Here is a 27,529-nt window from a genome sequence, read left to right on the forward strand (position 1 = left end):
CTTTTGGAGGTAAGAATGCTCCCGTATTCCACGTGTAGAGAGGGCACCTCTCATATGAGAGTTTTATGACCTGCTTCAGGGCAGAAGAGCAGGGGAAAGGTCAGAATGACCTTCCTGCTTCTGCCATTTTCTCAAGCACCTTCAGCTTAAAATATTCAGTATGTCAATATACCTTATTTTAGGGCAGCATGTCCTGAACCCTCTCAGCTCCATTTAAAGTTTTTGTGGGACAACACCTTTAAGATTCTTAGAAGTCTTTTTGTTTGAAAGGAATGGTGAGGTACCACCTTATATTAAATCTTTTGAAGTCTACACTAGGGTTGGTCAGCTATTGCCAGTGAGCTAAGATTTGCTTTTACATTTTTAAAGAGTTGTAAAAAAAGAAGAAGAAGAAGAATGTTCAACAGAGACTGTATATGGCCCTCAAAGTCTACAACATTTATTTTCCCTTTTATGGAAAATGCCAATCCTTGGTCTAAACAAATGTTTAATCTTTAGGCCATGTGTCCCTGATACTGCCTTGGGTTTGATCTTTCTCCAGAAGGTATGTCTTAGTTTTTTTAAAAAAGATTTTATTTATTTATTTATTAGAGAGAGAGAGATAGCAAGAGAGCCCAAGCAGGGAGAGTAGCAGGCAGAGGGAGAAGGAGCTGGATGATGTGGGGCTCCATACCATGATGTGAGCCGAAGGCAGACGCTTAAGCGACTAAACCACTGAGGCGCCCCTCGGCATTTCTTAATTTGAGAAATGTTTGCTATATGGGAGTAAGAAACAGTTTTATTTTTGGACCTACCAAGTCCCTTATATTTCCTCTGTATTTTGAAAATTAAATAATTCTTCTCATCTCTGTACCTGTACTTTATGATACTTAGCTGAAAAACACCAGTTGACACTTTGATATTCTTTTTTTTTTTTTTAAGATTTTATTTATTATTTGACAGAGAGAGACAGCGAGAGAGGGAGCACAAGCCAGGAGGAGTGGGAGAGAGAGAAGCAGGCTTCCCAGCCAAGCAGGGAGCCTGATGTGGGGCTGGATCTCAGCACTGTGGGACCATGACCTGAGCGGAAGGCAGATGCCCAATGGCTGAGCCACCCAGCTGCCCCCACTTTTGATATTCTGCCTGGAAATTTCCTTACCCATATTCATCAGTTCATTGGTTATATTTTCTGTTTTCAACATTATTTCAGGTGACAGCTTTGCTAAACTTTCCACTTATCTAATAGAATTTTCTTTCCTTCAGCTTTCAGTAACACTTTTCTCACTTTCTTTTAAGCCAAGGATCAGCAACTTTATTCTGTCAAGGGCCAGACAATACATATTTTAGGCTTTGGGGCCCTGTTTAACTTTGCTGTCTAGTGAGAAGGCACCCGTAGACAATATGTAAATGAACAGGTGGGGCTGTGTTTCAGAAAAACTATTTACCAAAGCAGGTAGCAGTTTGTATTTTGCTGGTAGAGTGTAGTTTGCTGACCCCTGTTTTAAGTCTATTGACAGCTTCCTTGAGGCTTTTCCTAACAGTGACATTAAGACCCTTTTAGGCTCTCACTAACACTTCCCGCTACTTCTGACTTTATACAGCCCTCTAATCTGGAAGCCAAATGTTTACATTTTTTGGAAGCAACTCTATAACCAAAATCTGCTTTGGTTGTCTACTGCTGTGTAATATATCATCGCAAACCTAGTGGTATAAAACAACGTCTTTTTTTTTTTTTTTTTTTTTCAATCTATTATGGTTCTGATGTTTGAACCTGGCTAGGCAGTTTCTTCTCAGTGTTTTTAATGAGGAAGCAATCAGATGATAGCTGGGTTGGAATTTTAAAAGGCTTCCTCTCTTACACAGTTGGAGGCAGTTGGTACTTGGGCCTGGAGTCATCTTCTGGGATTCCTCATCCACAGATCAGGCAGCTGGGCTGGAAAGACTCAAGCAGCCAGCACTTCTTGGACATCTCTATAATTGTGACATCTTGTCTCATACCCAGGCCAGCATGAGGGCTTTAGGGTAGTTGGATATCTTAGTTGGGGATTCCGGAGTCTAAAGTTGCCTGTCCTCAGTGAGTGTCAGGCAGAAGTTTTATCACCTTTTATAACCTAAAATTACCTTTTATGACCTTACTTAGTATCACTTCTGCTTCATTCTCTTCATGGGGAGGAGAATTAGACTCTAAGTTTGATGGGGGTAGGATCGAAGAATGTATAAACTTGTTTTAAAACACAAAATGTTGGGCGCCTGGGTGGCTCAGTGGGTTAAGCCGCTGCCTTCAGCTCAGGTCATGATCTCAGGGTCCTGGGATCGAGTCCCACATCGGGCTCTCTGCTCAGCGGGGAGCCTGCTTCCCTCTCTCTCTCTCTGCCTGCCTCTCCATCTACTTGTGATTTCTCTCTGTCAAATAAATAAATAAAATCTTTAAAAAAAAACACACACAAAATGTTCCACACATACACCTATCAAAAAGTTTTGGAAGCTAGAATATAGAAGGTTATACTTTGTTAGAACAGGCTTTCTTTTCCCTATTCATGGAGGTAGGTAGGGGAACACGTCCCTTCATTTAATGTTCAAGAATGGACGGCTGTGGGATGCCTGGGTGGCTCAGTCCGTTAAACCTCTGCCTTTGGCTCAGGTGATGATCCCAGGATCCTGGAATGGAATCCTGCATCTACCTCCCTGCTCAGTGGGGAGCCTGCTTCTCCCCCTGCCTGTTGCTCCCCTGCTTGTGCTTTCTCTTTCTCTGACAAAGGAAGGAAGGAAATCTTAAAAAAAAAAAAAAAAAGTTGGGGGGTGCCTGGGTGGCTCAGTGGGTTGAGCCTCTGCCTTCAGCTCAGGTCATGATGGGATAGAGCCCCATATTGGGCTCTCTGCTCCTCAGGGAGCCTGCTTCCCCCTCTCTCTCTGCCTGCCTCTCTGCCTACTTGTGATCTCTGTCTGTCAAATAAATAAATAAAATCTTTAAAAAAAAAAAAAAGAATGGAGGTGTGGGAGAGCTGTGGAAGGAGACTTCACAGCAACAAACACCTCTTTAAAGAAAGAAACAAATAACTCTTTTCTTCTAGAGATAAATCCTGGAAGCTTTGGACTATGCATTCTTTTTCCTTTTGTATGAGAGTAGGCGTAATGGTGCTTCCATCCCAAAAGAGAAAACAAAAGAAACAAAGAAGAAAAACTATCAAATTGTAGAAAATTCTACCATTTACAGATTTGTTTGACTCTCTGAGTAACATTTTTATAAGGGATAAAGAGTAGGTGTGCCCATTTGTCATTTTCAATTTCATTTGGATTAGTTTAGCTAGCTCTCTTAATGCTGGCAGGGATACTTCTAAGGGAAAATTTGAAAAGTGGGTAGATGATAGAAATGATTTTAAATTTGAGGACTCCAGAGCAAGTGGTAAAGCAGGTTATAAGAGACTTCAAATAGCATTAAGGTATGGTCTCTAGAACTGTCTACTGCCTGATCCCATCTGAAGAGATTTTGCTCACCTCATATAGTGAGCTGGCTCTGGAGTTAAAACATTCAGAGAAGTTGGGTATTTTATGGTTCGTGTTTATAGAGGCTATTGTGTTATCCCTACCCCTACCCCCCCATCCCGCCTTTTCTCACTAGATGAAAGGCGGGTGGCAGTGAGTATGTTTTGCTGTATTTATTTATGGTTGAAGAACCAATGTGAATATTGCATTTTTCTCTTCTTTCCTTTTTGTTTTTTCTTCCCCTTTTGCTTCTTTATTCATCTTTCTTTCTGGATTTGTACATCATGTGAGATTCACCCAAATTCTCTGATGATCCAAAAAGAGAAGATAGCTTAGGGAATAGGAAGTTGTTATAGAATTAACTGCCTGCCGTATTCTTCCCATTTCTACAGAACAAGTGCTTGTATTTAATCACTTACCTGTTTTATTTTTCTTGGTTTCCAGATTTATATACGTTGTTGAATTGAGGGTAGAGAGAAAAAGCTTTTATTTTAAATGATTCAGTTATTTTTTTACTTGGAACTTGAAAGATGCTTTTATGAAGCTTTAATAAAATCCTCTAAACACATGCCAGTTGGTGGTGGTATAAGAACCTTCTGAAGAGTCTGGAAAGAACATTCCCAAGTTACATTCCCAAGAAGGAGCACGGTACATACCTATCTTGAACTCCTGAAAATGTAAAGACTTCTCACTATACAGTCTTTTAACTTCAGTTACAATTCGGAAGAGGCAAGTCTCCTTTTGGGATTAGCCTTCTATAACTTTCACTTGTTTTGTTTGTCTGCATTCCCTTTTTTCCCCTATTTGGCACATATTACCGAATGAAGGGTACCTGTTGGTTTGGAGGGAGTAGAGGTGAGGAGAAGGAAGAGTTAATTTTTCATGCTTTTAAATCCGCTAGTATGACTTAACTAATTTCAACTTGATGAAACCTTATCTTTTAAAATATTTAATGCATGATACGCTGCATGAATTATGCATTAATTTTGAGAATTATAATATAGGAGCATGGATTTATGAATGACATGGACAGCAAATTACTTCCAACCTAAATTGCCCTGTTCGTTTTTTGGACAAAATAATTACTTGCTAGAGCAATATTTTTCTGGCATGTTATAGGCCAGAAGAGTAGTTTGGAAGGCTCTGAATGAATGCCGAGTATAAAGATTTCTGGTACAACTTGATTTTACTCTTTCTTTCCTCGGAGTGTCAGGGGATTAGTTTGATCCTGTGTGAGGAAAAAAGCTGCTTTGTGAAATCCGTAATTCCATAGAGACTGGTAGTATTAGAGATGTTTTTAATTTGGGTCTTAGGAAGCCAGAAGATCTGAGCATTAATACACCTTTTCCCAATGTATTAATGAGTTCAAAACATGTTGTTGATTTAATGTTTCATTTGGGTATTGCTTTCTGGCTTTGTCTTTTTAAAGCTGCATGTGTATATTTGGATCAAGTTAGTTTTTAATTTAATCATTCTGTCCTTTAATGCGACACACACCAATACAAGACAACTATTATTTTGAAAACAACAGATGTAGTTTATTTTCTTATGATTGTACAGATGTTGACTGGCAGAAAAATTATTTTAGGTAAGAAAAAACATTGTCAAATGTAGATTTTTAGTTCAGTGTGAAAATGTACCATTTATTTCATTGGTGACTATAATTAACAAAAGTAGTTCACACAGAAGATCTAAGTATTTCTGAAATGATGAAGCTTCTGTTTTTCAGACAGTGCTGTATTTACACTATGCATCAGGGGAAAAAGTCAAGAATATCATTCAGATAATTTTTTTTGTCAGTTATAGGGTTTTTCAAGAATGACCAATAACAATGACTGGTTCTTAGAGTTAAAATTTCAGAACTGAGAAACGACAAGGCATGTTTTGTCTGGCCTTTCTTAAATATATATATAGTAAAAAGGATATTTCCCTTCCTTGAGCTTTCGCATTAAAATGTTGATTTTCCATGGTATTTACTACATATTGTATGAAATTCATTATTAAGGGACTAAAAATTAGGCAAATCATGATTTCACACAAATATAAAATGTACACGTTAATTAATTGGAGAGCCTGTAAGATGCTAAAAGTGGCTCAAAGAAGAATTCATGTACCACAGATTCATAGGATCAAGAATGCTGAAATGAATTTACAGATTGACGCAAAACTGGCTTTATTTTACAGGAACGTGAGGGAAATCATACCTCCCTCCACTAGACAGTATTTATTTGCATGTGCATGGACAAGAATCCTTGGCATTGCTATCAGTTATTTACAGCTTACAGTTCTGTGATAGCTCAGAGATCATGTAGGATGCAAATATGTTAGAATCGGTTATCTAGGAAAGGTGCACATTAATGCCTAGTTTTCCATGGAAGATACCTAGTGATCTTTTTGATCCATTTCAGTCTTTTGCAGTTGTCATAAAAGAACAAAAATAAATGGGTCTGTATTCTAGTTTTTGACAACAATTCTATGTCTGTTAGTAGGGCCTTATTGTTTGTTAGGGCCTTACTGTTATTCCTTGTAAATAAAGTCAGTTTTCAAAATGAGAGAAAATTAAGTTATTCTTACGTTGTCATTTTCTCATATTTTGATCAACATTAGAGTACTTCCTTAGGTTAGTGTTGAATTTTAGACTTAAAAATTGAAGTATAATTGACATGTAACATTATATTAGTTTTGAGTGTACAACATGATTTGATATGTATGTGTATATATATGTATACGTACATATATATGTATATGTACATGCTGCAGAATGATCACTACAATAAGTCTAGTTACCCACTGTCACCATACAAAGTAAAAAAAAAATTTTTTTCCTGTGATGAGGATTTTAAAGATTTGTTCTCTTAGTAAGTTTCAAATATGTGCTACAATATTTGGACTATAGTGAATTTTGAACTATTTATAGATATTTAAATTGTGGTTTCAGGTGGTTAGATAACAAGTCCTATGACTACTCAGTGCTTAATATTTTGTAGATATTCAATAAATAAAGAAATTAGTAATAATTTGAAGGGAGGTAGAATTCACCTGCCCTATTATCATTTTATTTATTTCTTATTTATTTCTTTATTTTTTTAAAAATTTATTTATTTATTTGAGTGAGAGAGAAAGAATGAGATCAAGAGCAGGGGGGAAGTGTAGAGGAAGAAGCAGACTCCCCACTGGGCCGGGAGCCCGATGTGGGGTCTGATCCCAGGACCCCAGGATCATGACCTTGAGCAGAAGGCAGACGCTTAAATGACTGAGCCATCCAGGCGCCCCTAGTTTTTAGTTTTATTTTTCTTTTTATTTATTTATTTATTTATTTATTTATTTATTTTTATTTATTTATTTGTTTGTTTGAGAGAGAGACAGTGAGAGAGAGCATGAGCGAGGAGAAGGTCAGAGAGCGAAGCAGACTCCCCATGGAGCTGGGAGCCTGATGTGGGACTCGATCCCGGGACTCCGGGATCATGACCTGAGCCGAAGGCAGTCGTCCAACCAACTGAGCCACCCAGGCATCCCGCTTTTTATTTATTTTTTTAAGATTTTATTTATTTATTTGACAGAGATCACAAGTAGACAGGGAGTGGGGGAGGGGGAAGCAGGCTCCCTGCTGAGCAGAGAGCCTGATGCAGGGCTTGATCTCAGGACCCTGAGGTCATGACTTGAGATGAAGACAGAGGCTTAAACCACTGAACCAACCAGAAGCCCCTAGTTTTTAGTTTAGTTTTTTTTTTTTTTTTTTAAATTATTTATTTGTTTGAGAGAGAGAGTGTGTGTGCTTACGTGCCTGAGGGGGTGGGGAGGTGAAGTAGGCGGGACTCCATCCCAGGACACTGAGATCATGACTTGAGCCAAATGCAGACACTTAACTGAGTGAGCCACCCAGGCACCCCCGTATTACAACTCTTAAAAGTGCATATTAATTTACTGCAGCTCCAGCAACTTCCCATTTTAAATACTTTTTTAAAATTTTTTAATTTTGGGGGGCGCCTGGGTGGCTCAGTGGGTTGGGCCGCTGCCTTCGGCTCAGGTCATGATCTCAGGGTCCTGGGATCGAGTCCCGCATCGGGCTCTCTGCTCGGCAGGGAGCCTGCTTCCCTCTCTCTCTCTCTGCCTGCCTCTCCATCTACTTGTGATTTCTCTCTGTCAAATAAATAAATAAAATCTTTAAAAATTTTTTTTTAATTTTTAATTAACATATAATGTATTATTAGCCCCAGGGGTACAGGTCTATAAATCATCAGGGTTGCACACTTCACAGCACTCAATATAGCACGTACCTTCCTCAATGACCATAACCCAACCACCCTCTCCCTAACCCCCTCCCCCTGGCAACCCTCAGTTTGTTTTGTGAGATTAAGAATCTCTTATGGTTTGTCCCATTCTAAATGCTTTTTTGCTTGGGTAGTTGACCCCACAGAGAGGAGGGCATGGAGTTGTCAGTATCTACTCCAAATTCGTGCTGTCTAGTTTAACTGGACCTTTACAGCCTCATGACTTTTTATTCCCTTGCACATTCCTGATTTTGAAGCAGCAGTGTGGTATAGTGGAAAGAAATAGCTTTTGTAGTTTCATAGGCCTAGGTTTGATCACTACCTCATTATTCACTAGCTGTTAGATCTTGGGAAACTCACAATTCTTCAAATTCTTCAGTTAAATGAATTCTTCAATTAAATGAATAATAAATACTAAACAGGATTATATGGAATTTATGTATAAAGGATGTAACTGTGCTTGGCACTGGCAGGCAATAAATGTTAGTTTTCTTATCTATTCATGTCAAGCCCTCCTGCTTTCTCATCTCTTTCCATTACTAAAATAATTGGAGTCATTTGGTGTGACTTTCCTCATCTTCCTTGTATCTCTGTATTTCTTTTTGTCCTCTGTTTTAGAAGTTTGTTTATCTCACAAGGATGTTGTGAGGATTAAAAAAGATAATGTGTATGAAATTGTTCAATGATTTCCTAGAACATATTAGGCATTACATAAATTAATTGAATCTGAATGTAAGGTTAATTTTACTTCTGATATTTTTTATTTCTGCAAGTATTACTCTTCTCCCTAGTATGTGTGATTAGCCTTTCTTTCAAAAAGTATTCCCTATTTTGCGGCGGGGGGGGGGGACCTCTTTTGCCTGGTCTTGTTATAATACCCTATTTCTTTTATTCCTTTATTGTCACACTTCTCAGCTGAATAGATAAGGGGTTTGGCCTCCACTTTCCCACCACCCGCTCTCACCATTAAACCTCTGCATTCTGATATACCATAATTTTCTCCTGCATCTGAAACAGCACCCTCCCACTCAGGCTCCCACAAGGCTTAAATGTAGTAGGCATTCAATGAATATTAGTTGGATAATGAATGAAATGAGAAGCTTTAGAGTACTAACACTGAGAGTTCTCTAATACTTTCAATCATGGGTTTTAAGGAAATCTGGTAAGAAACTATTATACCTAAATTGAGTTTAACTGGATGCCTGTGTATAGTGTGCATTTTATTGTTTTTCCAAGACCCCATGGCTTTGTATCAGATTTGGAAAGAAATTTTAAATACTGTTTTTTTTTTTTTTTTTTTTTAAAGATTTTATTTATTTATTTGTCAGAGAGAGAGAGAGAGAGCACAGGCAGAGTGGCAGGCAGAGTCAGAGGGAGAGGCAGGCTCCCTGCGGGGCAAGGAGCCTGATGTGGGACTCGATCCCAGGACGCTGGGATCATGACCTGAGCCGAAGGCAGCTGCTTAACCAACTGAGCCACCCAGGTGTCCCTAAATACTGTGTTTTAGAGAAAGTTTAACTGTCAAAAGTTCATAAGAAACAGTAAAATTAGCAATTCATTGAAGTAGCAATTAGTAAAAATTTACTGTGCACACACCAAAAAGACAGTTTGCAAACTGGGAGCGCTCAAACCAAAACATGGAATTGAAGCTCAGAGATATATGGTTATAAAGCAGCTCATATAGTATTAAGGCAATGAATATTCTTTATAGTGACTGGTCCTAGTATTAGAATTTTCTCAAATGAAAGAAAATTGGTTAGTGGTTACCTCATATCAATTTGGGGGAACATTTAAGTTTTGCTTTTGATTTATGGAGTCATAATCAAGAAATGATCCAGGTCAAATTAACCTTGCTTGTCTTGCAAAATAAGCTAAATTAAGCTTTGCTTCTATGACTAACTGGTTTTGTCTGCTCAGGGCATTTTCAAGTCTGGTCTCCATGTGTGTTTGATTTTAATAATTCCCACCCTTTTGGTTATTCTCTCAGCAGGCTAAGAGCAGGACCAACCTGTAGTGTTAGTCTCAGTTACCAGTGTAGATGTAGTCAGGCTGAAGAATCACATATTCACTGTTTCCATTAAATGAGTTGTCAGGCCAGAGGGCCACGTAGTCACCATCTTCATCATTTATAGTTACTGCTGATTTCATCCAGTTGCTTTATCCTTCTGGATACTATTTGTGTACAAGTGGCTGCTGACAGGCATTTGATCTGGAGAACATGCAACACACAAGGAAGGTTTAACATAATGACTATAAAAAGAAAAATAGCCAAGGATTGAAAAATTCCCAGGAGCCAGGGTTTAACAGTAGAACAGGTCTGTGGAGAAGGTGTCACTTATTTGGTGAAAAATTTTTATCAGGTATTTAAGATCCTTTACATTTTGGATAATAATTCCTGATTTGTCAATATAGAAACAACATTTTTTACCAGTTCTAGCACATGCACTTCCTTGTTGAGCAGTGAGAGCATCAGGAATGATCCTGTTTTGGAGTACCACTGGAGACAAACCATTTATTTCAGATTGTACTGCTTTAAGAGCAGTTAGGGTACTGTTAAAGCTTTTTTTAAAAAAATGGTTGCAGAAATACTAAAAAGTGATTTTTTCTAATTCATTAACTCTCGACTGGGGAAAAAATATTCTGACAAACATAAAAACAAGAATTTTTTTGAATAATAGGATTCAAAAGTACATGGGAAGCTCACTTATGAGGAGTTACTTTATGTACAGACCATCCTAAGTTTATAATCTGGCTAGCATTCAGAGAATCATATTTAGTCATTTGGGGTATAACATATGCCATCCCATATCATCCAGAGCATTTGGGTGGGAAACCTTTGTGTGTTGTGTTATTACCATAGAGGGTGAATCACTCAGTATTATTAAGAGAGAGAGAGTTAGGGTAGATCCCATGACCCCCAATCAGGGGCAATGTGGACGTCATGGTTATTCTTTGTCATTGTAGGCCTTAGCGCACTCCCATCTTTAATGGCTGTGGCTTAAATTTAGATCGGAACAAAAAACATTCCTATGGATTTGTCTTTGCCGTCCATGTATCATGTTTTTGTTGATAAAGGATTGATTTCCTGTCCGGTGGTGCCTAAAATATTGATTTATCCAGTAGGTGAAACTGTTATTTTATATAATGGGATTATGGAAGCATTCCGTTTGCCTACAAATTTTTTTTAATTGAACTGGTGTATAGCTTCAGTAATTTCTTTGGTGAAATAATTAAAGGTATAAAAAAATAATCAAAGGTATCATCATTCTCTAATTTTAAATCTGGGTCATTATATTTAGGAGTCTAGTCTTCTTCATCTGAGTGAAACTAAAGAATTTGATTACAGAGTGAGTCTGGAACATGCCCCAGATCAGGTCCAGTACCATTAAGGTTCTCTATGCGTAAGAACAGGTTACCAGCAATGAAATTGACAGGGGTTATGGGCCAGACTTTGGCTTCTAATGCTTCTTCCCAGTGTCAGATTAATGGTCATAAGTATTAGTTGAATGGCCAAGGGAAGGATATCAGACCTTTCCATAAGGCCATATCTTGAATTAGTCATTCAGGTGTATATAGAAGCTGGTTCTAATATTAGTTGGCAGTCTTTCTGAACATGTATTTATTTATGTTTATTTGTTTATTTATTTAAAGATTTTATTAGAGAGAAAGTGAGAGAGCACGAGAGTGGTGCAAAGGGCAGAGAGAGAAGCCAATTCCTCACTGAGCAGGGAGCCCAATGCAGGGCTTGAGCCAACGGCAGTTGCTTAACTGAATAGCCACGCAGGTGCCCCCTTCCTGAGTACTTAAATGGCTGCATAATCAATGATAATTTCGATTCGTAAAAGAAAGTGTTTGTTGGATGGTGGACTTTAGTAGGTGTTTAGTGTGGGAGGGGAAAATTTCCAACGCAAAGAGAAACTTAAGTTTAAACATTCTGAGTTAATTTACAAGGTAGTAATGTAGAACAATTGTTACATATTTAAGTTCTAGAAATAAATGAGAATTCTGTTGTATCTTATTCTGTGATTTTGGGCAGAGGCTATCTATGCCATGCTGTTGTTTGCTTCAGGGGAAGACTTACTCCTGGAAATCCTTCATTTTTAGTCAGCTGTAGGCTGACAAGTTCAAGAGTTGGGGGAACTCCATCTAATTGAGAGTCATGGACCCATGTTCAATACCCTGTAATTTAACTGCTATTTGAGAAGTGAAGGACTGTGGTTGGGCCCTTTCCATTGAAATTCAGTTGCTATTTTTCATTGATGTCTCTTCCAAAACACCTGTTCTGGGTTCCAAAGTGTAGGGATACGAAGTCCTCATTTGGCGGAGGGTCTCTGGAAGCCTCCTTGACCTATTGAAAATAAGCTTCAGAATACTATATTAGTGCTTTACAGTTTTGGGTCACATTAGAATTTACATGGGTGGGATGTGCATGGGGTCCTATCATCATGAGCATGGGGTGTCCAGTGATGAATTTATAAGGTATCCATTTGGTTCCCCAAAAGGTTGACCTTAAAGTTGGAACGGCCAAGAGTAACACTTTAGGCCATGATAATCCTGTGGTTTCAGTCAGTCTTGCCAGTTTGCTTTTCAGAATGCCTTTGGTATGTTCAGCTTTCCCTGAAGCCTGAGGATGGTATGGACATGATAGTGTCACAATCTCTGAATAACCTTGTTAAACTGTTTTATAATTTGTCCAGTGAAGTGAGTGCCTTGATCACTTGAAAGTTTGCTTAGAATTCCCCATAGTGGGAAAACATTTTTTCTTAATTTTTAAAAGATATTATGTATTTATTTATTTATTTGAGAGAGAGAGCACAAGCAGGGGGAGCAGCAGGCAGAGATAGGAGCAGGCTCCCTGCTGAACAGAGAGCCTGATGTGGGGCTCCATCCCAGGACCCTGGGATCATGACCTGAGGAGAAGACAGAGGCTTAGCTAACTGAGCCACCCAGGCACCCTTCTTTTAAAAAAAAATAAAGTACAATAACTTATTTATTTAAGAAAGAGAGACCAAGAGCATGCCTGCACATGAGCAGGGTGAGGGGTAGGGGAGAGGGAGAGAATCTCAGTTAGACTCCTTGTGAAGTGCAAAGCCCAACACAGGGCTCTCTCTCACTACCCAGAGATCATGACCTGAGTTGAAATCAAGAGTTGGAAGCTGAACCACCTGAGCCACCCAGGTGCTCCTGGGAAAACATTTTGTAATGATTTATTTGCTCCAGTAGCAGCATTAGCTTTCTGACAGGGGATAAAGTCAATCCATCTAGAAAATAGATATATCGTAACAGGTACATACTGATAACCCATAGAAAGAGATAATTCAGTGAAGTCCATTTGTAAATTTTCTAATGGTTTGGATGGCAGGGGAGCAACCCCCAAAGCTACTTTAGTAGTTTTAGTTGGGTTATCTGATTAACAGATTAAGCATTGATTATAAACCCATTATGCCAATTTAGAACAATCACACCACCAATATTTTTTCACAATTTGGGTCATTTTGTTGATTCTTGGTTGATAGTCAGATGCAGTGCTCATAAGAGTGGCAGTTTGAGAAATTCAGAAAGCACCAGCCAGCCATTTGGGCCTTCCAGGGTTCTCTTTTTTTTTTCATGAAACTCATATCCTTTATGGTGCCATTTTTATTTTCTCTTATTTGACACAACTTTCTGTCTGTTACACAAGTTGTCACAAGTAATGTGATTTGGATCTATCTTAGAAAGTGTATTTAAATTACAGAGTTTTGGTATATTAGGAATTTCTTGAATTAACAGCCTTAGCATGAAAGTTAATCATAACATTTCCCTGATATTCGGGGTGTGATTGGTGGGTCTGAGCCTCAGTTTTGATAATAGCAACTTGTGAAGGTAATAACAGCGCAGAAAAGAAATCAGCAATGTGAGGTCTTTTTTTTTTTTTTTTTTTAATAGGTGTATCATTTGATGTTAAAAATCCTCTGTTTTCAGAGCATGCCAGCATCATGGACCACTCCAAAAGCACACCTACTGTCATTGTAAATATTTGCAGTTTTTCTTTTTGCTAATGTACATGCTCAAGTGAGGACATATAATTCTGCAGATTGGGCTGAGTTAAACCGAGGAAGGACTTCTCTTTCTGTTAATTCATATCGAGTGGTTGCAGTATATCCAGCTTGATATTTCCCTTTAGAATTTTTTGGCATAAGAGCCATCAACATAGTGTACTAAATCTGGATTGGCTAATGGAGTTTCTTATAAATTTGGTCTAGGAGTCAGGTTTTAAGAGACCAGATCAATGCAATTACTAGTTTCTTCTTTATTAGGTAAGGGTAGAAGGGTAGCAGGATTTAAGGAGTTGCAATGAGAAGGACACAGGAATAGAATCATCTTTTTTTTTTTTTTAAGATGTTTGTTTATTTATTTATTTGACAGAGAGCAAGAGAGAGAGAGCACATAAGCAGGGGGAGCTGCAGGCAGAGGGAGAGGAAGAAGCAGGCGTCCCACTGTGCAGGGGGCCTGAGGCAGGGCTTGATCCCAGGACCCTGGGACCATGACCTGAGCTGAAGGCAGATGCCCTACCAACTAAGCCACCCAGGCGCCCCTAGAATCTTATAACATGTTAGTCTACTAGCTAAGAAATGCTGAGTTTGCTCAGTTAAATTTTGTATATCAGAAGAACTGGTAGATTTAAAATATTTCTTTGAACAAGTTCTAAAGAGGATTCTACAATTTTAGCAGATGCAGCAACTGCCTGTGAGTGATTTGGCTGTGCCCTGGCTAAGGCACCCAGTTGTAAACCATAAGTTACAGGTGTGTTTTTTCTTCCATGTTCTTGTGTAAGGATTCCCAGTGTCAACATTTATGAATAATGTAAAATATTTGGTATAGTTAGGGAAGCCAAAGCAAGCTTTTAAGGACTGTTTCATTTCAGTAAAGGCTTCCTCATCTTTTGTTTCCTAAGGAAGCTGTTCCTGAGTATTACTTTTAGTTCATAGAGTGGAGAGACCAATAAGGAAAAACTAGTGACCCAAGATCACTAATATCTTGCAAGTCCAAGGAGGCCTTGGAGTAGTCTTTTAGTTGTAGGTCTGGAGTGATTTGGGATGGCACTTACTCTCTCTGGAAATAGAAAGAGTCCTTTTCCTAATAAATCATGACCAAGGTAATTTGCCTTTTCTCATGAAAACTGCGGTTTAACTTGAGAGGTCATATGGCCCTTGTAATGTAGCTAGCTGTTGCAGTTGAGTGGATTTCAGTTCTCTCTGGATGAAGAGCAAAGAAGTAAATCATTTACATACTGAATTCAGGGTAGAAAATTGGAGGAAATTGTAGCATACTTAAATCTTGATGTAGAACTTGTGAGAAATGTAATTCCTTGGGGCATAATTGTCTATATGGTAAATTTTTCCAAACAAAGATTGACTTTCCTATCTACCGGAATGCTAAAGAAGGCAGGGCATAGATCTGCAACCATAAACCATTCAGAATAGGTTGAAGTGTTGACAGTAGAGTATTTGGTTGGTTACTACAGGAAGTCTTAGAATTAACGGTTTTATTTATAGTTTGAAGATCTTGTGCAAACCTCCATCCTTGGCCCTGGGGCTTTTTTATGGGTAGGATAGGAGTGCTGGAAAGAACTGGTGCAGGGAATCGTCTTTGATTGAATTATTTTTTTTTAATTTTTAATTTTTTATTAGTCCTTGATTTATTGAATCATCTGTAATGGGGATGAGCCCTTGTATGGCTTAGGGTTTTAAGGGATATTGAAGGCAGTTTTGGAAGATTTTCGAAGGATCAACCTGAATTTTAATAGGGAAGGCACTCTTAAATTTTCCCGGATCTGTGGAAGAAGAAGCCCATAGGATGTTAAGGGCTTCAGGGAGGTCTACAATACTTGCTTCATCATGGAGTTTGTTGGCTTCTTCAGGACCATTAATTTGGGCTTATAGAACACATAATGTTTTGGAGTCTGGTGAGTCTGAAAATTCCAAAATAAATATATTTTGTCTCTTTATTTAGAAAGTAAATCTCTTCCCAGGAGATTTGAGGAGCACTGTCACATAAGAAGGGGATGCTGTGCAGAGAAGGGACCAAGGGTAAAGTTGTGGGCTCTGATAAAAGAACCGTTTGAACTTGATTGGCCACTGCCACCACCAAAACAATTTTACTACTTTGAGGAAGTTCTTGATGTGTCATGGTGAAGTTTAAAGTGGAAAGAGTGTGCTGGCACAGTATAGTTTTCTCCATTTATTTCAGATTTCATTTCACCCAGATGGTTCATAAGAATTACTGGGAGTAGCTTCCTGGGCAGTACCTTAGAGCCCCATCAGTGTTGATTATTACTCTTGAGAATTTAAAGGTTAAGTGTTCTCTTTCTGTGGATAATTAGGTATGTGAGGGGACAGTCCCTTTATCAGTGTCCCTTCTGTTTACAGTATTGACAAGTGTGCTTGTCAACTGGGGCAAAATTCTGCTGTGGATGGAACCTCTGGTTCATGGTAAGATCTTACTCTCAAGGGCATTATGAGCCTAGGAGGTTTGAGGGAAAGAATAAAAGATCAAACAAGTTGTTAGAATTAGGATAGGCACAGAGGGGTTATTTGGAGGGTCACTCAGGTCTTTAGACTCAGGGCTTTAGTCATAAGTTTAAGTTCTATAGTTGTTGAAATTGTAAGTTCATGAGTATATTTGCTTGATAACCCTTTTTCTGTTCTAAAATTCTTTTGAAATGCTCAGCAAAATGTTGGCGCTCCTAAAGGAGAGAAATCTCCCATTCTAATTTATGTTTCTTTATTAAATCAATTAAGCTCAGGGAGAAGCCCATTAACAAAATAAGCAGAAAAGGTGATGTTAGCTTCAGAGTCCCTAAGACCAGCATGCTGTCTAAATATTTCTCCTAAGTGAATTCAGAGGTCTGCAATTATCTTATTTCTTTTCTATATACAGGAGTATATTAAGGCTCAATCTGTTCTCACAGGAAAAATACTGGGTGTAGCTTCAAGGAGCAATTGACCTACTTTTCTCTCTCTTTTTATTCTATCTTTTCAGACATACTTGGTAGGGTCTTCAGAGTCTTTTTTTTTTTTTTTTTTTTGTCCTCAAAGACTTCGAAAGTGTCTTTCCAGTCTGCTGCATGGGACTACCTTTGAGCGTCTCCTGGACTTAGCACCAATGAGTTGGGCAAATCCAGGAGCCTGGGTCATGAGCCCCAAGAATTATCTTAAATTCTTCTGTAAATTTAGTTTGATTCTTCTTTGGGTCTGGAAAATTGTTTATAATGGTTTAGAGCTCAGCTTCAAACCAGGGTTTAAACTCTGCTGTGGATGGGGCCTCTGGTTCATGGTAAGATCTTACTCTCAAGGGCATGATGAGCCTAGGAGGTTTGAGGCAAAGAGTAAAAGATCAAACAAGTTGTTAGAATGAGGATAGGTACAGAGGGGTTATTTGGAGGGTCACTCAGGTCTTTAGACTCAGGGCTTTGGTCATAAGTTTTTCACTGTCTTATTGTAATGAATCTTTTAGACTATTTTGAGTCATTCTGCCTTCTCAAGTCCTCTATAAACCAATCAAAGAGTGCATTTCATTGTTTTAGGGAGATTTGGGATCTGCTTTTTTCTCATAGGTATCCCTAAGATGGATCCTTTTTTAAAATGGTAGGCTTCCCAAAATGGTCATTACAATTCAAAATTATCCTTTGTAACATCCCATTTTTTCAGAAAGGCTCAAAGCTCTTTCTATAGTGGTAATAAATGAAGAAGGAGGAGTTTTTTTAAGAGAAGAGAAAAAGAGGATTTAGACTAGTTGGAACTATCTCAGCCTTTAGGGCACTGGAAACAAATAATCTATAGGATCTTGGTAATTTTGTCATTGCCTGAAACCCAAGGAATCATGCACTTTTCCTCTTACAGACAGGAGGGTAGCTTACCAAGAAATTTCAAGAGAGACAGAAAGCAAATGTGCACAATAAAGTTGGAGAGCTTGTAACTCAGAGAGTAGAGCTCAAATGCTAGAGAGACTTAACCAAGAAGTCTATAGTCTGAGAGAATTCAGTGAGTGCACAGTGCTCTGTGGGTACCACGTGTGGTTTGCTCACCAGCCTCAGGGCAGTGGGTCTGTTGGCTTAAGATCCCACTTTTGACACCGTTAACAGTCAGAGTTCATTAAAAAAAAAAAAATTAAAAGCAACAAATCCCTGAAGTAGTAGTAAAAGTTTATTGTGCACATACTAAAAAGACAGTTTGCAAACTGGGAGCACTCAGATCAGAACATGGAATGATGCTCAGAGGCATATTTTTATACAGTAACTTATATAATCTGAAGGCATTGAATGTTTATTCTTTTTTTTTTTAAGATTTTATTTATTTATTTGACAGAGAGTACAAGTAGGCAGAGAGGCAGGCAGAGAGAGAGGAGGAAGCAGGCTCTCTGAGGAGCAGAGAGCCTGATGCGGGGCTCAATCCCAGGACCCTGAGATCATGACCTGAGCCGAAGGCAGAGGCTTTAACCCGCTGAGCCACCCAGGCGCCCCGAATGTTTATTCTTTACAATGTTTATTCTTTACAATATTACAATTTTTGTTTGTTTTAAGATTTTAATTATTTATTTGACAAAGAGAGGGAAATCACAAGTAGGCAGAGAGGCAGGCAGAGAGAGAGTGGGAAGCAGTCTCCCCGCTGAGCAGAGAGCCTGATGTGGGACTTGATCCCAGGACCCTGGGATCATGACCCGAACCGAAGACAGAGGCTTTAACCCACTGAGCCACCCACGCTCCCCTATTGTTTACTTTTTTATTTTAATTTTGTTTTATTTAAAATAAATTAATTAACATGTAGTATAATATTAGTTTCAGAGGTCGAGTTTAGTGATTCATTTTGTTCAGGTGCATATAACACCGAGTGTTCATTACATCAAGTCCCCTCCCTAGTCTCTGTCACCCAGTTATCCCTTCCCCTTACCAACCTACCCTCTAGTAACCCTCAGTTTATTTTCTGGAGTTTAGTGTCTCTTCTGGTTTGCCTCTCTCTCAGTTTTCATCATGTTTTGTCTTTCCTTTCCTTTCCTTCCCCCATTCATCTGTTTTGTTTCTTAAATTCCACGTATGAGTGAAATCATATGGTATTTGTCTTTCTCTGACTTAACTTCGCTTAACACAATATCCTTTAGTTTCACCCACGTGGTTGCCAGTGGCAAGATTTCATTCTTTTTGATGGCTGAGTAACATTCCATTATACACACACACACACACACACACACACCCCACATCTTCTTTATCTCTTTATCTGTTAATAGACACCTGGGCTCTTGCCAAATTTTGACTGTTGTGGACATTGCTGCTATAAACATTGGGGTGCATGTTCCCCTTTGAATCACTATGTTTGCATTCTTTGGATAAATACCTAGTAATGTAATTGCTGAGATCTGTTTTTAACTTTCTGAGGAACCTCTATACTGTTTTCCAGAGTGGTTGCACGAGTTTGCATTCCCACCAACAGAGTAAGAGTGTTCCACTTTTCTCCATTTCCTTGCCAACGTCTGTCATTTCCTGAGTTGTTAATTTTAGCCACCCTGACTGGTGTGAGGTGAAATCTTGTTGTGGTTTTGATTTGTATTTCTTTGATGCTGAGTGGTGTAGAACATTTTTTCATGTGTCTCTTGGCCATTTGGATGTCTTTGGAAAAATTTCTGTTTGTGTTTCTCCCCAATTCTTGACTGGATTATTTGTTTTTTAGGTGTTGAGTTTGATGAGTTCTTTATAGATTTTGGATACTAGCCCTTTATCTGATAAGACATTTGATAATATCTTTTCCCATTGTATAGTTGCCTTTTAGTTTTCTTGACTATTTCCTTTGCTTGCAAAAGGAATCTTGATGAAGTCCTAATAGTTCATTTTTGCTTTTGTTTCCCTTCCCTTTGGAGACATGTCTGGCAGCCAAGGTCAAAGAGGTTACTGCCTGTATTCTCCTCTAGGATTTTGATGGATTCCTGTCTCACATTTACGTTTTTTTTGTCCATTTTGAGTTAATTTTTGTGTATGGTGAAAGAAAGTGGTCCAGTTTCATTCTTCTGCACATGGCTGTCCAATTTTCCCAACACCATTTGTTGAAGATACTCTCTTTTATCTATTGGATATTCTTTCCAGCTGTGTTGATGATTACTTGACCATAGGGTTGAGAGTCCATCTCTAGAGTCTCTATTCTGTTCCATTGATCTATGTGTCTGTTTTTGTGCCAGTACCATACTGTCTTGACGATTGCAGCTTTGTAGTAGAGCTTGAAATCTGGAATTGTGATGCCTCCAGCTTTGGTTTCTTTTTTCAGCATTCCTTTGGCTACTCAGAGTCTTTTCTGGTTCCATACAAATTTTAGAATTGTTTTTCCAGCTCTATGAAAAATGCTGATGGTATTTTGGTAGTGATTACTTTGAATGCATAGATTTCTTTGGGTAGCATAGACGTTTTAACAGTATCTGTTCTCCTAATCCATGAGCACGGAAAGTTTTTCCATTTCTTTACTTCTTCCTCCATTTCTCTCATAAGTGTTCTGTAGTTTTCATAGTACAGATCCTTCACCTCTTTGGTTAGGTTTATTCCTAGGTATCTTACAGTTTTTAGTGCCATTATAAATGTGATCAGTTCCTTGATTTCTCTTTCTTCTCCCTTGTTGGTGTATGGAAATGCAGCTGACTTCTGTTGTTGATTTTGTTGTGACTTTGCTGATCTCCTGTATCAGTTCTAGCAGTTTTTGGGTGGAGTCTTTTGGGTTTTCTACCTAAGAGTATTATGTTGTCTGTGAAGAGAGTCTGACTTCTTTGCTTATTTGAATGCCTTTTATTGCTTTTTATTGTCTGACTGCTGAAGCTACAGGATTTAAGTGTACTATGTTGAATACCAGTGGTGAGAGTGGACTTCCCTGTGGTGTTCCTGACCTTAGGAGAAAAAGCTCTCAGTTTTTCCCCATTGAGGTTGATACTTGCTGTGGGTTTTTCATATATGGCTTTTATGATATTGAGGTATGTTCCTTCTATCTCTACACTCAGAGAGTTTTTATCAAGAAAGGATGCTATAGGGGCACCTGGGTGGCTCAGTTGATTAAGCGTCTGCCTTTGATGCTTAATGCCTAATGCTCATGATTCCAGGGTCCTGGGAATTGAGCCCCACATCAGGTTGTCTGCTCAGCAGGGAATCTGCTTTTCCCTCTCCCTCTGCCTGTTGCTCCACCTGCTTGTGCTCTCTCTCTCTGTCAGATAAATAAATAAATTCTTAAAAAAAAAAAAAGGATACTGTCCTTTGTCAACTGCTTGTTTTGCATCATTTGAGAGGACCATATGATTCTCGTCTTCCTATTCTTTCTTTTACTAATGTGGTCTATCATGCTGATTGATTTGTGGATGTTGAACCACTCTTGCAGCCCAGGAATAAATCCCACTTGGTCAGAGGTGAATAATCCTTTTATGTACTGTTGGATCCTTTTAAGTTAGTATCTTGGCATGAATTTTTGCATCCATGTTCATTAGGGATATTGGTCTGTAATTCTTTTTGGTGGGGTCCTTATCTGGTTTTGGGATCAAGGTAATGCTGGCCTTATAGAATGAGTTTGAAAGTTTTCCTTCAATCTCTATTTTTTGAAACAGTTTCAGAAGAATAGGTGTTTATTCTTCTTTAAATGTTTGGTAGAAAAAAAAATGTTTGGTAGAATTCTGCTGGTAGACCATATTGGTTTTTGGGAGATTTTTGACTACTGATTCAGTTTCTTTGATGGTTATGGATGTGTTCAGGTTTTCTATTTCTTCCTGTTTCAGTTTTGGTAGTTCATATGTTTCTAAGAATGCATTTACTTCTTCCGGGTTGCCTAATTTGTTGGCATATAATTGCTCTAGTATTCTCTCTTAATTTTGTGTTGGTTGTGATCTCTTCTCTTTTATTCATGATTTTATTTATTTGGGTTCTTTCTCTTTTCCTTTTGGTAAGTCTGGCTAGGGGCTTATCAATCTTGATTCTTTCAAAGAACCACCTCTTAGTTTCAATGATCTGTTCTTTTTTTTTTTTTTAATTTCTATATCATTGATTTCTGCTCTAATCTTTACTATTTTCTCTTCTCCTGTGGGTTTAGGCTCTTAAAAATAAAATCTTAAAAAAGTTTTTGTTACCTGAATTTTCAAATGTATTGATATGAGGTTTTGTGTATTTTTGTCTTACATTTTTAATATCTGTGAGATCTATGCTGATTATTTTTAAAAATTCCTGATAGTAGTATTTATGCTTTAGTTTTTTTCCTTGACCAGTATTTCTGGAGGTTTTTTGCTGGGTCAGTAAATCATTTTTTTCCTCATAATTTTTTTTATTGCGCTAAGACTTTTAAAAATTATGGTAACATACACATAACATAAAATTGACCATTTTAACTATTTTAATATGTACAGTTTCAGTGGCATTAAGTACATTTACACTGTTATGCAACCATCACCAGTGTCCATCTCCAGAACTTTTTCATCTTCCCAAACTGAAAGTTTGTACCCATTAAACACCAAACAACCATTCCACTCATACAGCCCTGGTAACTATCATTCTACTTTCTCCCTATGAATTTGACTAGTCTAAGTATCTTATATATGTAGAGTCACACAGTATTTGTTTTTTTGTGATTGACTTATTTCACTTACTATAAAGCCCTCAAGGTTCATTCATGTTGTAGCATGTGTCAAATTTCCTGAATAATAGTCCGTATTTCAGAATTTTTTATTTCAAGTATGAGCACATAGTAATTCATGTTAAATACTTATTAATTGGTCAGTTAATGTATTTTTTAAGTTAGCAAGGGTGTTAGAAATTACTTTTTCTATATGCATGGAATCTCCTTTTATGGATTAGAATCAGTGAATAAAGTTGCCCTTAATTGCCTTGTTTTGTTTTTGCTTAATAGCTGCCTCTGTTCCCTTGAGCTACTTGCACATCTGTGCTTTGGGGAGATGGGAGAAATGGAGTTTCTGTGTTGGAGGTGGGGTGCAGATGAAATGATCAGTATTGTTTAAAACCATTACTGAAGAATTTATACAGCTGAGAATAATTTGGCTTGATTGAGTTTGGGTTACAGCCACCTGCATGAGGAGGAGAGTACAGACAACTCTTAACCACCCAGCTAGCAGTGAAATGGGAAGAGATAAACAGATATGTATTCTTACTCTACTCCTTTCAAGTCCTGTCTACTCCCACACTTAAACAGCTGCCACCGATGACTAATGTTATGCAATTTGGAGGGTCCTGTGTCTTTTAATAGTAGTAAAGAGGAGTTGTGGTATCACATGGTTTCTGATTTTCCACTCAGAATGTATTTTGCATTTCCAAAAACTTGAGATGCCTGCTAGTTGGAAGAGCATGCAGCTCTTGATCTCAGGGTCATGTGTTTGAGCCCCACATTGGGTATAGAGATTACTTAAATAAATAAATTTAAAATAAACTTCCAGAAATTCTGTTTTATTCCAGTATCCAATTTTGTGTTATTCCAAATCGAGGTTTTAATTTTTTTTTTAAGAATTTACCTGTTTTTCTAAATGAAAAGTTCATTTTCCAAAGTAAAATTTATGGTGATCAGGCCTTATAATTATGGGAGAGTTTTTAGATTAGAGTGGCATATTGATTAGAAAGTTAGTGCCAATGAATAGACATTTGTTAAGAAAACAGACTTACAGAGAGGTCTTACATTCACATTTTTGACCTGAAGATATCATCTTTGTTTTTAATTATTTTTTAGAATGTATTAGTGTATTATTTTGGGTCTCCTTTTTCGTATTCATTTATAAAGCTAATGGGAATGACATTCATTGGCAAACTCATGACATTGTGGAAAAGGTTACTTTCTTGCATCCAAAACCCTTTAAAAATCAGAAAAAATGTTTTTGTTTGAAACTTCCCATTTTCTTGTTTTTGGTTCATTATCATTATGCAGCTCTAGAGAGTTAGTGTTTGTAGGTTCTTTTTTTTTTTTTTTAAAGATTTTATTTATTTATTTGTCAGAGACAGAGAGAGTGCACAGGCAGACAAAGTGGCAGAGGGAGAAGCAGGCTCCCTGCTGAGCAAGGAGCCCGATGTGGGACTCAATCCCAGGATGCTAGGATCATGACCTGAGTAAAAGGCCAACTGAGCCACCCAGGTGTCCCTGTTTGTAGGTTCTTTTTTGACACATTTCACTTTTCTTTTTCTTTTTTTAGATTTTATTTGTTTATTTTTTAGAGAGAGAAAGAGAGCATGAAAGTGGGGAAAAGAGTAGAGGGAGAGGGGGAGAGAGAGTATCCCAAGTGGACTCCATGCTGAGCGGAGAGCCAAATTCAGGACTTGATCCCATGACCCTGAGATAATGACTTGAGGTAAAATCAAGAGTCTGCTGCTTAACCAACTACACCACCAAGGTGCTCCTTGACATTTTTTTCTTGAACCTGTTTATGGGGTTACTGATTTGAAATAAATATTTAAAACTGAGAGTTTTCAGCTTTGATTTAATTTCTTGGAAAGGGGTCATTAAAAAAAGGGATTAAAAATTTTAAAAGAGATCTGTTTATACTGTTACAGTGTCAAAATATTAAAAAGTATATTTGAAAATTCTTAGTTTCCTATTTTTTTCAGTTTCCATTCTTCAGTGGTTCATCACTGTTGCAACTTTCTTTTTATCCTTTCAGATATACAATATTTATTTATATGCAACACAGTTTAAATATAGTTTTCTCCATCACATTCATTTAACAATATATTTTAGTATAACAATAATAATAATTTTATTTTATTTTTTTAAAGATTTTATTTATTTATTTGACAGAGAGAGAGATCACAAATAGGCAGAGAGACAGAGAGAGAGATGAGGAGAAGCAGGCTCCCTGCTGAGCAGAGAGCCCTATGGGGGACTCGATCCCAGGCCCCTGGGATCATGACCTGGGCCGAAGGTAGAGGCTTAACCCACTGAGCCACTCAGGCGCCCCAATAATAATAATTTTAAAAGACAGTCCCTACCTCTCTCTCCAGCCCATTCCCATTTCTAGCTTTCCATGGATATTCATTAGCATTTCTTTTGGTATTAACCTCCATATTTCTGAATAACATGGTTATACTGACTTTTTAGTCTTTTCAGGGGTGCTTGTCCTCCCTTTTCTCCTGGTTTTGTTGACAGATTTTTGTAACAATCTGTATTTCATTTGGTTAAGCATCTGCCTTTGGCTCATGACTGGGCTTGGGTCCCATATCAGGCTGCTTGCTCAGCAGGGAGCCTGCTTCTCCCTCTGCCTGCCACTCCCCCTGCTTTTGTTCTCGCTCTCTGACAAATTAATAATAAAATCGTTAAAAAAAAAAAAGAATGATCAAGATAGTAAGAGTTGTAGTCATCAAGAAGTTTACATTCTATTGGGGAAGAAGGACAATAAAGAAATAATTTATATGCTAGGTAGTAATAAGGTATAGAAAAAATAGGACAGGGTAAGGGAATGGGAGTGTCAGGAACTATTGTTCTAGTTAGGATAGTCAGAGAAGGCTTTTCTGAAGAGATGGTGCCCCCCCAACCCCACAGGTTTATTCAGGCTGTTGGCAGAATTCAGTTTCATATGGTTGTAGGGCTGAGGTTGTAGTACTGTTTCCCTGCTGGCTCTTGGCCCCAGTGTCATTCCTTTTTTTTTTTTTTTTTTCCACTTAACACCCCCCCCTTTTAAATTTAAATTCAAATAGCCAATGTATAGTACATAATTGGTGTTTGATGATTCATTAGTTGCATAACACCCAGTGCTTGTCAGATCATGTGCCCTCCTTAATGTCCATCACCCAGGTACCCCATTCCCCCAGCCACCTCCCTTCAGTAACCCTCAGTTTGTTTCCTGGAGTCAAGAGTCTCTCATGGCTTGTCTCCCTCGCAGATCTCTTCCCCTTCAGTTTTCCTCCCTTCCCCTGTGGTCCTTTGTGCTATTCCTTATATTCCATATATTAGTGAAAGCATATGCTAACTCTCTTTCTCTGATTGATTTCATTTAGCATGATACCCTCCAGTTCTAGCCGTGTAGGTATTCATCCTTTCTGATGACTGAGTAATAGTCCATTGTATGTATGAACCACATCTTCCTTATCCATTCATCTGCTGAAGAGCTCTAGGGGCCATCCGCACTTCAAGCCTCATGGCCCCTTTCAAAGCCAGAAATGATAGGTCAGATTCCTTTTATACTTAAGATCTCTCTGAAGTTTCCTTCTTTCACATTTTTCAGATGTTATCTTTCTCTTTTTTATTCTTAAAGATCTTATTTATTTATTTGAGAGAGAGTGCATGGGAGCCGGGGAGGAATGGAAAGAGGAGGAGAGAATCTCAAGCCGACTCCCAGCGAGTGCAGAGCCCGATATGGGGCCCAGTCTCACCATTCTAAGATCATGACATGAGCCAAAATCAAGAGTCCAAGGCTTAACTGACTAAGCCACCCAGGCGCCCTTCTCAGATACATCTTTCTGAACTCCAGCCAAAGAACCCCCCCCTTTTAAAAGATTTTATTTATTTATTTAATTGACAGAGAGAGAGAGACAGTGAGAGAGGGAACACAAGCAGGGGGGAGTGGAAGAGGGAGAAGCAGGCTTCCCACTGAGCAGGGATCCAGACGTGGGGCTCTATCCCAGGACCCTGGGATCATGACCTGAGCCGAAGGCAAAGGCTTTAACCCACTGAGCCACCCAAGTGCCCCTGATTTCTATCTTCTTGTTGACATTTTTGGTTTGTTTGAGGCATTGTCTTTATATTTTTCTTTAGTCCTTTAAAGCTGGTTGGTTGTTTGTTTAGTTTGGCATTTGGACCTACTCAGAGGCCTTTTCAATTCCATGACTGTTTTTTTTCCCCTCTTGAGTTTGGGCCATACTTTCCTGCATCTTTACATGTCTCATAAGTTTTTGTTGAAACTAGACCTTTTTTTTTTTTTTAAGATTTTATTTATTTATTTGACAGAGATCACAAGTAGGCAGAGAGGCAGGCAGAGAAAGAGGAGGAAGCAGGCCCCCTGCAGAGCAGAGAGCCTGATGTGGGGCTCGATCCCAGGACCCTGGGATCACGACCTGAGCCGAAGGCAGAGGCTTTAACCCACTGAGCCACCCAGGCGCCCCGAAACTAGACCTTTTACATAATATGTTGTAGCGACTTTGGATTTTGATTTGCTTTTCCTTTGAAGGTTTGTTTTGTTTTGTTGCCTGGACTAAATCTGTGGAATGTTTTTCCAGAGTGTGTGGCTGCTAATACCTGCTTAGTGTTTTGTGGCTTTTTAATTTGTTTTTATTTTTAAGTCTGTCTTCCTGGAATCACACCTGTATCTGTATAGCTTAATGGTCAGTTAGCCACTTCTCAAAGATTGTGTTAAGCACATTGAGCTAGTAGGGTTTCCACTTTCTGCCAGTAGATCTTTGAGTGTGAAGGGGAGTTCCTTCAAAATTCAGACATTTATTTAAAAGTCTGCTCAAACTTGTACTTTCCACTGGGCCCTCTCATGTTTTTTCTTCATCTTTTTGCAGGCTCTTTGTGGATCCTCTCTGGTCTCTATAGTATGGATGGTGAGCACTTATCCTTTATAGCCCTTTTCCAGATTTCCCTTTCAATTCTGTCTAGTCTGCTGTCTAGTCTGCAACTATGACAGCATCCTCAGGTCCCTTGTCTTGCTTGTTCATTTGCCACCAAGAAGACACGTTGTTACTGATCATGATGATGGGTATGGCTTTCTGTGCTTTGCTTCAAGGCAAGTCAGCCCTCTCTGTGACTGAGGCGGCTGGTTTTTATGGCTTTCGCTACTTTGTAGAACTACCTTTCCCACTGACTTGGGGGTGATGGGAA

General features: G+C 38.5%; 1 protein-coding gene and 1 long non-coding RNA gene across 3 annotated transcripts in view; one reads left to right on the forward strand and one right to left on the reverse strand.

Moving 5' to 3' along the window:
* Positions 1-27,529, forward strand: part of SPATS2 (spermatogenesis associated serine rich 2) — a 143,040-nt gene that overhangs the window by 40,348 nt on the left and 75,163 nt on the right. The window lies entirely within an intron of this gene.
* Positions 9,747-27,529, reverse strand: part of LOC309869704 — a 102,889-nt gene continuing 85,106 nt past the window's right edge. Inside the window, exon 5 of the long non-coding RNA XR_014314326.1 lies at positions 9,747-9,942. This is a non-coding gene — a long non-coding RNA (uncharacterized lncRNA). The remainder of the gene's footprint in view (positions 9,943-27,529) is intronic.

The sequence above is a fragment of the Mustela nivalis genome, assembly GCF_964662115.1.
Source record: "Mustela nivalis genome assembly, chromosome: 7".
NCBI classification, from domain to species: domain Eukaryota; kingdom Metazoa; phylum Chordata; class Mammalia; order Carnivora; family Mustelidae; genus Mustela; species Mustela nivalis.